The sequence below is a fragment of the Myodes glareolus genome, chromosome 11 (genome assembly GCF_982192425.1).
Source record: "Myodes glareolus chromosome 11, mMyoGla1.1, whole genome shotgun sequence".
Lineage (NCBI taxonomy): Eukaryota > Metazoa > Chordata > Mammalia > Rodentia > Cricetidae > Myodes > Myodes glareolus.
Genome location: NC_142036.1, coordinates 49,003,270 through 49,015,697, shown reverse-complemented (window position 1 = coordinate 49,015,697; position 12,428 = coordinate 49,003,270). Strand labels below are relative to the sequence as shown.

Genomic DNA, 12,428 nt, shown 5'->3' with positions numbered 1-12,428 from the left:
TTAAAGGCTACAGAGTTCAAAGACATCTTATTGAAAGCAGAGGCAGAGAGCAGGTATAGATACAAGGAGTCACTGTGGGTGGTTAGCCGGTAATGAACTCAACTGAAGAGCGGCTGCAGGCTTACAGTGCTGAGCAGTTGAATCTGCAGGGTTGAACTGCAGTCAGTAATATAGGACCACAGAGATGAGGTCCTATGGATACCAGATTGATGCATGGATGATCAGTCATTCCAGTAGGCCATGTCAAACACTGGGAACTGTGCTGACTCTGGGGGACAATTAGAAGTTCTATGCTGGTTAGTCCCCCGATGCACACACTGTGTGGTCAGGTGACAGATTGGTGGGGCCATCACCATTGCAGTATGAAGTATCCTTGTTTCTAATGCATCAAGGGGTGGGTATTACAATTTGCCTGGTATTTTCTTCGTTTTGGTTCTTTTGTTTGTTTAATGTTTATTGATTATTATTGTGTGTGGGTGCCTGTGGGTGTGCAAGCCATGTATGCATGTGGCAGTTGGAGAACAATCTGGAACTCAAACCACTAGACTAGTGGGGCAAGCACCTCTGCATAACAGACCCTCTTGCCTGCTTGCCTGTTTGATTTTTTTAAAGAATTATTTTGTTGCTCTTCCCCTTTCTCTCTCTCTCTCTATCTCTTTTTTTCCCTCTCTATCTCTTTTTTCCCCTCCCTTTCTCTCTTTCTTCCCTTCCCCCATTCCCTTTATTTCAATAAAACTCCCCACTTAGAAAAAATAAAATACTTATTTTGTAGGTGGTGGTGATGGTGCACGCCTTTAATCCCAACACTTGGGGGACAGAGTCAGGCAGATCTCTTTGAGTTCAAGGCCAGCCTTGTCTACACAGTGAGTTCCAGGACAGTAAAGCTACACAGAGAAAACTTGTCTCCACAAAATAAATTATATTTATTTATTTGTGTGTGTGTGTGCCAGGTTGTATATGGGTGCCTGCAGAGGCCAAAAGGGAATATTCAGTCCTCTGAAGCTGGAGTTATAGGCATTTGTGGGCTGCTCAGTTTGTGTTGGGACCTAAACTGGTCTTTGCCAGGGCTCTTAACTGCTGATTCATTTCTCAGACTTCTCACCTGTTATGTGTGCTTGACAAATTCTTGGGTTTGGTTTTCCTTATAGGTATAAATTTTTTCATTTAGTTTTTGTTTTATGTGTTCAGGTGTTTTGTCTGCCTGGTGTTCATGGAAGTCAGAAAAGAGCATCAGATCCCCTGATACTGGACTTACCAACAGTTGTAAAGCCACCATGTGGGTGCTGGGAATCGAACCTGAGTCCCGTGGCAGAACAGCCAGTGCTCTTAAACAAACCACTAAACCATCTCTACAGCCCCTGATTTGACTATACCTCTGTGCCCATGTGTTCCCAGCCTACTTTGAGAAGCTGAGGGATGGTTATTTTACTTTTAGGACTAAGTTATCTGTCTGTGCCTCCTGGTTGGTGCTGGACAGATCGCGGTGTCTACATCACAGACAACATACACTCATCCTGCTCTGGATTGGCACCCAAAATGGAGTCTTTTAGGACAAGGAACAGTCTGAACGCTGGACGTATGTGGCATGGAGTAACTTAGAGCAGAGCATGGCCTCATCCCCACAGGACTCTTACTAAGAAGGCAGAATCTCTGCTGTTTTGGTTGTTGATATCCCTGGTCGGTCCCAAACATTCTCTCCTCTTTCTTCTAAAGTGCTGCATCACCATTGTGAGTCATCTCACCTAGCAGATGCTAACGTGTTTTAAAGTAAATGATAGAAATATAACACATATTAAGTCTGGTCCAAACGTTTGTTAGGAATCATAGGTTGTCTGGTATCTGTGCATCTTTGTGCTTCTTCTGGGTGGTTAAACATGAAACATCTCTGAGGTGATGGTTGAAATGACTCGAGAGGCTGTACCGGGTGTATGAGCTCCCTTGCCACTGATGCCCTGGGTCAAGGGTTGGTTGCCAGAACAGGCCTAGCAAGCTCTCTAATGCCAGGTCATTAGAAACGGGGCTTCCTGGAAGGTGTGGTGGTGCACACCTACAACCCCAGCAACCAAAAGGGCTGAAGGAGAATGGCGAGGTTGAGGCCAGTTTGCTACACACGGAAGCTGTGAGCCTGACAACAAGGAGAAATTATATTGAAAAATAAACAAGGAAAAGAATTTCCTGCCCATCAGTAAATGAACAGATAAAGAAAACATTATGTATATTCATGAAATAATATCGCTTAGCCATAAGGAAGATTTAAATCATGTCATTTGTAGGGATATGGATATAGAGGCAGAAACTCATGTTAAGCGAAACAAACCCTATTAAAAAAAGACAAGTTATTACATGTTTTTGCTCATACATGTACTCCATAAAAAATTAAAAGGGCTAGAATAGGCTATAGGTGAATAAATAGGGCTAGAGAGATGGCTCAGTGGGTGGTGGTGGCGCATGCCTTTAATCCCAGCACTCGGGAAGCAGAGGCAGGTGGATCTCTGTGAATTTTAGGCCAGTCTGGTCTACAGAACGAATTTCAGGACAGCCAGAACTACACAGAGAAACCCTGTCCCAAGAAATTAAAAAAAAAAAGCTGGGGGGGGATGGGATGAGGGTGGTACACACCTTTGATCCCAGCACTTAAGAGGCAGAGATAGGTGGATCTCTATAAATTCAGGACCAGCCTGGTGTACAGAGAGAGTTCTAGACCAATCACGGCTGTGCAGAGAGACCCTTCCGTGTCTTAAAAACAACAAACAAACAAAACCAAGAAGAGAAGAAAAAAAAAAGGCTCAGCAGTTAAAGAGCACTTGGTGTTGGGTATTTGTACACTGGGTAGAAATGTATTGCTGTGATTGGTGTAATAAAAAGCTGAACGGCCAATAGCTAGAAAAAGGTTTGGTGGGATTTCTGGGGACAGAGAGGACAAAGGACTCTGGGAAGAAGAAGAGCAGAGACACTGGGAAACAAGGAAAGAAAACAGGAAGTACAATATGGAAGAAGTAGCACCACAAGATGGAACATAGATTAATATAAATGGGTTAATTTAAATCATAAGAACTAGTCAGGTTTGTTCCTCTTTTAACTTCTGAGGGCACCTACACATATGTCACATGCACACACACACACACACACACACACAAATGAAACAAAACGTAAAAATAAATAGCAGATGACTTTAGTTGGGTGTGGTGGTCCTCACCTGTAATCCTGGTATGCAGGAGGCAGAAACAGAAGGATCAAGACCCCAGCCTTGGCAACATGGCACATCCAAGGTCAATGTGGGGTGCATGAGATTCAGTCTCAAAAAGGAAAACGTTAAAAGCACGTGAAACAACTCAGAGGGTCTATTAGAGAAGAAGAAAGAAATGGAGGAAGGGCGATCAAGAGAAAGTATGGTGGGGGTGGGTGGATGCGACCAGAGTATAGTATATGTGCATATGAACATGTCACAATGGAACCTATTTTTCTGTGCAATTAATATGTGCTAACACTTTTTTAAATAAAAAAAGAAAGAAAAGAGAGATTCTGTAAGCAAGATACTGCTGCTGCAGCCTCATGCCCTTTTCCGGGAAAGAAGCTCATTATTTCTCAGAAAATCAGCCCTGCTCGTGGCTCCATATTGTAGAAAGCTGTTCCTGAAGGTGTGGCTCTAGCTAAATATAGCCCAGGGATTCAGTCTAAGAGCAATGGATGCCTGTCCCCACCACCCCTGGTATCACTTTCACATGTAAAAAGTCCAATGCCCTTTAGCAGCTACAGACACAAGATTCTGTTTTCTCCTGTATGAGACTGAACTCCCTTTTGGTCAGAAGGATGGGAACACTTTAAACTTTAACATCACTAATTTAGGAAGAATTAGTATTTGCTCCAGCTTCCTCATTTACAGATAAGAAACAAAGGCCAAGGGTAATAGTTGCTTAATGGCTACACAGTGGGTGTATTGACTACCTTCTTTCAACAAATACAGACACAAATGTTGTCTTTGCTAAGAGAAACCAATGGGGTTTGATGAAATACTAATGTAATTTGTGTAATCAGAAACATGCAACTGGAAAAACACCTTTCTCTTGCAGTAGCAGGAGAAGAACAGAATTCTCAGGCCAATTCTTTACATGTTATCCACAACTAAATTTTGGATGGGTTAAAAAATCTCAATTGAGAGCCAGATGTAGTGGGCGTGTCTATAGTCCTAACTAGTTGAGCATTGGGGGCAGGAGGATTATTTGAGCCTAAAAGTTCAAGCCCAGCCTGGGCAACATAGGAAAACCATGTCTAAAATAAAAAGAAAGAACAAAAGGAAGGCAATAATAAAAATATGATATCTTTATGATTTATGTTGGAATTAGTAAACTTTGTAAGGAAGACACATAATCCCAGATCAGAAATAAAAATAACGATGGATATGACTGAATAAAAATTAAAAGCTGTAAACAAAGGGCTAATATCCACATATAAATGTTCTTTAATAAATAAATACAAAAAGCAAAGATAGTTCAATAAAAAAATGGACAAAGTGTATGAATTGGATAATCACAAAGGGATACAAATTATCATTGAGCACATGAACAGATGATTTTAGGGAAGTGGATTGTCACTGTGATTTCAGGCCCCTCCCAACTTCAGAGCCAAGCAGACAGAAGTCACTGGCAAGGGCTGTTCTCTAGGGAGACAGGTTTCCCGGAAAGCTCACACTGAACAGCTGTCATTGTTTGGTGACACCAGGCCTTATTTCATTTGTTCCAAGAATCTAGAAAGACCCACCATGGTGGCACATAGCTGTGATGTCCAAAGTGGGGGGACTGAGGCAGCAACATTGGGTAGCTACATACTGAGACTCAAGAAGAAAAGAGAAAAGGGGGCGGGGAAGCAAGGGCTCAATGGTAGGGCACTCACCCAGCTTGCACAGAGCCCTGGGCTTGAATACTAGCTTGGTAGCAATCTCTTAGACAGAAACACTGTGTTTATGTATAAAGGTCTTGAGGTTAAGACATAAAAAGTTGAGTTTTCCCAGGCCTAACTTGTCTTCCTTATAGACATAGCATGCCCCACCTCCAGGTTTGGTGTCTAGAGAAAACTTCATGAAGGCATCTATCTATCTCTGATCTCTGCAGTCACTCATAGCTGATAAGATTATACTGTCAACTAATTATATCTAGACCTTAGCATGTGTTTTCTGTGTGTTCTCCTGCCCATAACCACCGGAAGTGCAATGTTTATCACCCTGATTTATTAAAGCAATATAAGTTAAAATGTGATAACAGGTCTATAGAGTACATAGATTTTTGTCTAACTGATCAGTTAAACATTACCTATAATATCTAATGGTGACAAAGGGGGATTAAAATACAATTTATTACACTGTTGGAAAGAGATTTTTTTTAAAAAAAAACCATGTGTATGTATGTGGTGTGTGTTTGCATACATGTGTTCATATGTGTGGGCATGCTCAGGCAACTGTGTATGCATGTACACAACATGGAGGCCCAAGGTTAACTTTGGGAGTCTTCTTTCACCGCTGTCCATGTTACTCTTTGAGGCAGGATCTCTCCGTTGAACCCAGAGCTCACCAGCATGGCTAGTGAAGCAAGGACTGCTCTGTGGATTCTGTCTCCACCTTCTGCGTCCCAAGTGCTGGAATTACAGGAGAGCTGCCGTGACTACCTAGCCTTTCCAGATGGGTTCCGGGAATCCGAACTTGATTTCTCATGCTTGTGTAACAAGTGCTTTATCCAATAAGCCATCTCCCCAGCCACTGTGATTATTAATAAAGCTCCTTAAATATCAATTACGAACTCCCTTTGACCTAGCAGTTATAACTCAGAAATATGTGCGAGAGTTTAAGCTATGTGTATGAATATCTTATTGCAGTCTTCTTTCTATCTGCAAGCACCGGGTTGAAGATGTAGCTTGTTGGCAAAACCATATATGCTTCAGTGTATGTGAGGATTTGCTGGCACCACAAGCAAAATGCCTTCAAAAACCCTACACAGCCTTTAGCAATAAAAATGATGAAACAGACCAGAGCATATCTTTATCTTATCCCAGAAGCAGACCGCATGACTAGTGCAAGGTACATGCTTGAGAAACTTTAAGCGGATCAACTGGGGAGTGGTACACGGAAGGGCAGGCAGCCAATGAAGGCTGCCTATTGCTCCATAAACTAGCATGACCGGAGTTTAAACTTTCAGAGAAATTTTGAAAGTAGTGCCAAGCACGTGCCTAAAGATCATCCTAGCTGAGATCCAGAGAGCTGGAATGCCTAAACTCCAATAGCTTTGGGTTACTTAAGGCTGAAGGCTTTGTTCCCGTGCACATCAATTCCCAAAGCCTTCCACAACCAGCTACAGTCAAATTGACTTTGGTGGCTGGAGAGAGGCATCCGACAAATGGAGGCACTGGCCATCAGAAGTCAGGCTGCCATGTGTAGCAATGATAAGGTTTCCATGGAAACACAAGCAGAACACTGGCAGTGCCAGCCACACACCCTAACAAACACAAAGAGGCCTTTGGAGAGAATGGCCTCTTACAAGATAAGCAAGGAACAGATGAATGTTTAGCAATGCCTTGACTCTCTTTATTTTATGGTTTATTTTATTGAGATAGTCTCAGTGAGTAGTTCATGCTGGCCTTGAACTCTCGATCTTCCTGTCTTAACCACTGTGATTGCTGCAGTGTGCCACCCCGTCTGCCTAATGCTGCGCGTCCTGTTTTCTAAGGCAATTTCCTCTGGAGAGAGCAGGATGGAGGAGAGAGTGGGTTCTCATTTTCTATTTTATATATTTCTGGGTTCCGTTTTGTTTTCACAGCAGCCCAAAGGCCACCTTCCTTCCTTTCTTCTTGAGAACCTTTTAAATTTAAAAAGTGGGTGCTGCTGTAACTCAGTCATAGTGTATTTGTCTAGCATGACTTTAATCCCCAACAACAAGTTTTTCTTTCTCTCCCTTTTTTAAGTTAAACAAAGGAGCCCAGTGTCATTCAGAGGTAGAACACTTGTTCTAGGTCTCGTTAGACTGGCAGGGGTGGGGAGGGGGAAAGAAAACGGAAAATACATTTGTTAACCATTTAATATTTTTTTTATACAATGAGCCATGTGACAGGCTCCATCTCAGACACCTTCAAGAGTAGCTGAGAAATGGCACTCACCGATCTAATGGTCACCTTTAAGATTAGACCCATTTCAGGATTTAAAAGACTGAGCGGTAAAAGCAAACAAACGAGCGAATAGAGTACATAAGTCACCTTTGCAATTTCTTTGTATTGATAGAGAGCTGGTTTATGCCCTCGAAACATCTATGTCATTCTGGAAGTTTCTGACCTCATGTCTTATGGCTTGCAGAGTTTTGGGGGCATTGGTGTTATGATTTCGGCACAAGTGACCCTGGCAAGTCCCACCGCTAGTGTGGTGGTCTGTGGAAGGTAACAGACAGAGAGAGCTTGGGTATGGAGAATTTATTGAGTGGGTATTGGGAGGGGGTATGGGAAGAAAAAAAGAGAAAGAGAGAGAAATGGAGGGAGAGAGAGAGAGAGAGAGAGAGAGAGAGAGAGAGAGAGAGAGAGGAGAAGGAGGAGAAGGAGGAGAAGGAGGAGAAGAAGAAGAAGAAGAAGAAGAAGAAGAAGAAGAGGAAGAGGAAGAGGAAGAGGAAGAGGAAGAAGAAGAAGAAGAAGAAGAAGAAGAAGAGAAGAAGAAGAAGAAAAGCGGGAGAGAGAGACAGAAAGCTGCGTCTTCAGAAGATGGGGGCAGACTCAGATGATTGGGAGTGGGCAGAGCTTGTCTCTTAAAGGGAAAGGTGACAGGGCAGGCGGCATAAAAATCATAACAGTGCCGACCATAGCAGTGCACGCCTATAATCCCAGCACACCTGGAAAACATCTGGGAGATAGGTAGAGGTTACCATGAGTGAGGGCTCAACCTGGGCTACATAGTAAGCTCCAGGCCAGCCTAGGCTACAATATGAAACTCTGGGGAGAAGAGAGGCGGGGGTTTGCAACAGTGAAGCCCCAGGTCCATGGTAGAGCAAGTGTCTTAGGATGTGTCCAGAGAGCCCTGGGTTTCACCCAAGCAGCACAAAACACTAGCATGGTAGTGTGTACCTGTAAGCCCAGAAACTCCAGGAGACAGAAAGAAAAGAATTCAGAGTCCTAGGACAACTGTGAGAAGAAAGGCTTCGGAACACACTAATAAATTGTGATCCTGTTCACTTGTAGCCTGCACAGAAGCAAAGTGTTCATTGACAAGTGGTAAGGGTGGTGCTTTTTCACACCAAATCACTTCACAGTGTGTGTTCACACCCAGCAGGGAAGCCATCTTGGAGACTAGAGTTTGGTCTGGTTTGCATTCACCGGTAGACCCTGCCTCTGAAGAGATGTTTGCTTGGCTACTTCAGATCCAGGGATCATAACTGTGACCCCCAGCTCTTCCCTGGGTAACTGTCTGGAATTCCTGCCAATGGCAACATAGGAGAATGGAAGGTTTGAGGGATTTTGTTTTGTGTTTCTTTACGGAAGAAATTAAGCAAATACTCTACATTGAGCTAGATCCCTGGCCATCATCATCATCATCATCATCACCATCATCATCATCATCATTATCATTAAAACCCAAAAAGACCCACAACTCTTCACATAATTTAGGAACTTACCAAATGTTTAATTGACATTTTGTAAGTCCTCAGCCCATTTTCTTTCACAAAGTGTTCTGGAAGGAACCAGGGACAGAGAATCAGAAAGACACTGGTCGTGGTTCTTGTACCAGCTGTGCCTGAGTTAGCAGCGGGGTGACCTCGGGGAAGTCATCCATTTACCAGCGTGTATGGAAAGCTTTATCCTTCTGAGTCACAGAGACGAAAGACACGGTTTCTGTCTTCTGAGAGCGCACAGAAGACCAAGCAGGAAACGATGTTGGTAAATAACTCCGTCTCTGTGTGATGAACTCTGCAAAAGTCCAGGGAGAAGAGCCTCAAGGTGAGGCACCCAGCTGGGGGAGGGGTGGAGGAGGGGTGGGGGGGCAGGAAGCCTCCTGTGCTCTCTGAGTTTCCGTTTCTCAGCTGTGAAATGGACTTTCATGTAGTGGTGCAATACACCAGAAGATACTTCGGTGCCAGATGAAGCCCCTGCTGTGACGTGTGCACCTGTCTATTTGATTGGGAAGGGAAGACTGATGACTCTTGTCATCCTTTTACATAGGACTCTTGTGAAACAAGGTTCTTGCCTCTCTGTCTAAGTACACACCACCCCCATTCAACACCCACGTCATTTCTTGGCTTTCCATGATGAACTTTCAGGTGTGTGTGCTTTGAGTGTGCATGTGCATATCTTTGAGTGTGCATGTGCATGTGTGTGGATGCTTTGAGTGTGCATGTGCATGTGGGATCAGGCCTAGGAACCCATGCCTGCTGGCTCTACCTCTGAGATGCGTCCTCGGCCCTCCAAATGTGCTCTCTGTGTAAAAGTGCCAAATCCACGGAATTGAGATTTGTTGAATCTGTAGGGAGCAGGTCACAGCTGAGTGCATGGAGTCCAAAATTACCTAGAGACGATGAGAACATGGACGAGAGTAAGGAGTGGAAGGGAAGGGGTCAGGAGAGCTGGAGGTAAATGATCCCAGCTTCTGAAACAATCCCAGCCTGGTCTGTACAAAGGTGGGGAGAGGAGACACGCCCAGACAGCCCTGGAGGCTCAGGACTCCTGACACTTGGTGAGGAGGAAGAAAAGCCAGCAGAATGGCCCTTGATCTTTTTCTTGTTTAGCAGCCATATTTATTTATCAGAAGCTCTGTCTACTAGGGGACAAAGCCAAGATGAAATGAAGACAAGAACACAGACTTCCTAAATAATTAGGGAGCCCACAGTACTGCAGCAGAAACCCGTGTTCCCGGCAAGGGTCCTTTGAAACTGCAAACTCCATCATTAACGTCCATCGTCTTTCATTCACGCAGTGCTGCTAGCCTTGGGCGGAATACGAAGTTGCACAGGACTCAGCTCCCGATTCCCATTTGATTCTAGTAAGCATTTCCCGAGCATCGGCTCTGGGCCGGGCATCGGACTTCATCCTAGAATTAGAAAGAGAGTACAGCGTCTTACCGTGGAGCTTATCGTCTTGCCGATTTACTAATAGAACGTCTTTATGCTTAGAGCATCCTCAGCATTACCTTGAACAGACATTATTCTTGCCTGGGATTCTGTCAGTTCTCTGGCCTTGATGGGAGAATAAATCCAGAGGATTTATTCTGGAGTCTTGGCAGTTCAGCTTTGAGCTCGCACTGTTTGTGACGGAGAGAGAAAAATGGTCTGTTTCCCTATCTCTCCCCAACAGGCTTAACAATGCACCTGGCTGGGTCAGGCACATTCACTTTGCTCTCCAAGGGAGGGGTTACACATACACAGACATTTTTCTGGCTTTCGAGAATGCTTGATTCAACCCCCTCCAATTTCCTACCTTTCTCTTCCACCTGTCTTGTTTAATAATTAGGCCGCTTAATAACTGCTGTTGATGGGGTGGTGGCAAGATCGTTAGGGCTTACAAGACCCCGGGGAACTGAACAGCTTCTGTTGCCAGAGCCGTCCTGTTCTGAACAACTCCCCAGGCATATTGTGAGGGAAAAGGCTGCTCTTTCCTGCATCCGACTTGACTGACCTTGGTTCATTCTGTCCCCAAGGGCCTTGCCAAGGCTTTGGGTTCCTGTCCCTGACTTGTATTGTTCCTACTCCCCCGACTTTTCCTAATAGCCTTTGACCACAGCTTTTCAAGTACTCACTAGGTCTGGAAGTCAGAGCAGACTACACTGAGTATAAGGGGAAAAAAAAGAAACAATCCAGGCAGCTGTGGTAAAGCAGAGAATTCAGGAGGCCTTGTTGGTAGACCGTGTGTCAGCTCAAGCACACTCAGGCATGGGCTTCAGGACAAGTGATATTCATCCCTACCTACCCAGAGAGAGACAAAGATGGAGCTGAAGATGGGGCACCCATTAAGCACAAAGCTGCACAGTGCGGGACGGGAGTACTGGTTTCAGAGCACAGATGTGGGTTCAGATGCCATTACTGACTAATAGATGATCTTGGGCGTGTCATTTAGTATCTCTAGCTTTGGTTTTCTCATTATAAAATGCAATAAATAATTCTTTTAAAAATTATTTGTTTAATTTGGGATTGGAAGGATAGTTCAGCAATTAAGAGCACTGGCTGCTCTTCCAGAGGGCCTGGGTTCAATTCCTAGCCCCCATACGGCAGCTCACACCTGTCTGTAACTCCAGTTCCAGGCTTTCTGACACCCCCACACAGACGTACATGCAAGTAAAACACCAATGAACATGAATAAAAATAAATTACATATTTAAGTATTCATTTATGATATGGGTGTGTTAATAGTGTATATGTGTACCACATGTGTGCAGGAGTCCGTGGAAACCAGAAGAGGATATCAGGCCCCTTGAACTGGACTTACAGGCAGTTGTGAGTCATTTGGGGGCTAGGAACCAAACCCAGATCCTCTATAAGAGCAGTAAATGCTCTTAACCACTGAGCCATCTCTTCAGCCCCAGTAAATAATTCTTATCTTTCATAGATATTTTGGGAACTGACAATATACCATGCCAAGCTACCTGCACCCATTAGGACTTGGATGACCAGCATTAAGGCCTGGGGAAGCGGCAGACCTGTGGGTCCAGTTACTCAGGGAGCTGAGGGTGGAGCTTTATGTCAGTCTAGCAATTTGAGAGACACCTGGGCCAACTCGTCTTAAAACAAACAAGGGGGTGGGGAACAGGAAATAAATGCCACCTGGTACTATTTTTGGCTGCCTTTTCTGCACTAGGTGCTGAGCTAGGTTGGGGGAACCTGTTTAGGAAATGTGTTTTGACAGATAGGATTGCCTGCTGAATGGTCCCAAGAGCTCTTGGGAGGGTTACTTGGTAAAAAAAGATAAACTTCCTCTTTCTCAAACCTGAACTTTCTGTTAGATGAGGGGCACTGAAGGCCACTAGTTGAATGAGTATTCATAGCACTTCGACCACCAATGAACTCCTAATCTCAGGTTGCCTAGTGTCTGAACATCAAAATAGCTATCTCAGAGAAAACTTTGAGAAAAGTTCCTCTCAATTGGATCTATACCCCTCCCAAAAAGCTACAGAGGGGTCACTCCTCAGGTGAACTGCCCTATGGTACATTTAATTGCAACCCAAGTGGTCCCACTTTCCTACGGGATACAAAGAGAGAATGGTTCTGTAAGTTTCACCTATACCAGGGATGCCATTAGTATCAAAATTCTGCCAGAGCAGAAAGGGAGCCTCTCTCCAGTAAGCAGTGATTGTGATACTGCTTGAGAAACACTGTGGTAAAATGATTCCACAAGATCCTTTGGAGAAGGTTGAATAAACTTTGAAGGGATCATTGATGAGGAGGGGTGAGCTTGCTTCTGTGTGAGGAAGAGTTTAACCA

General features: G+C 44.2%; 1 long non-coding RNA gene across 1 annotated transcript; it reads right to left on the bottom strand.

The window, feature by feature from the left end:
* Positions 1-8,620: 8,620 nt before the first annotated feature.
* Positions 8,621-10,573, bottom strand: LOC125387806 (uncharacterized). The gene is made up of 3 exons (XR_015004328.2): positions 10,145-10,573; positions 9,400-10,045; positions 8,621-8,928 (listed from the first exon to the last, which is right to left on the bottom strand). It is a non-coding gene; the product is annotated as an uncharacterized LOC125387806 (long non-coding RNA).
* Positions 10,574-12,428: the final 1,855 nt, after the last annotated feature.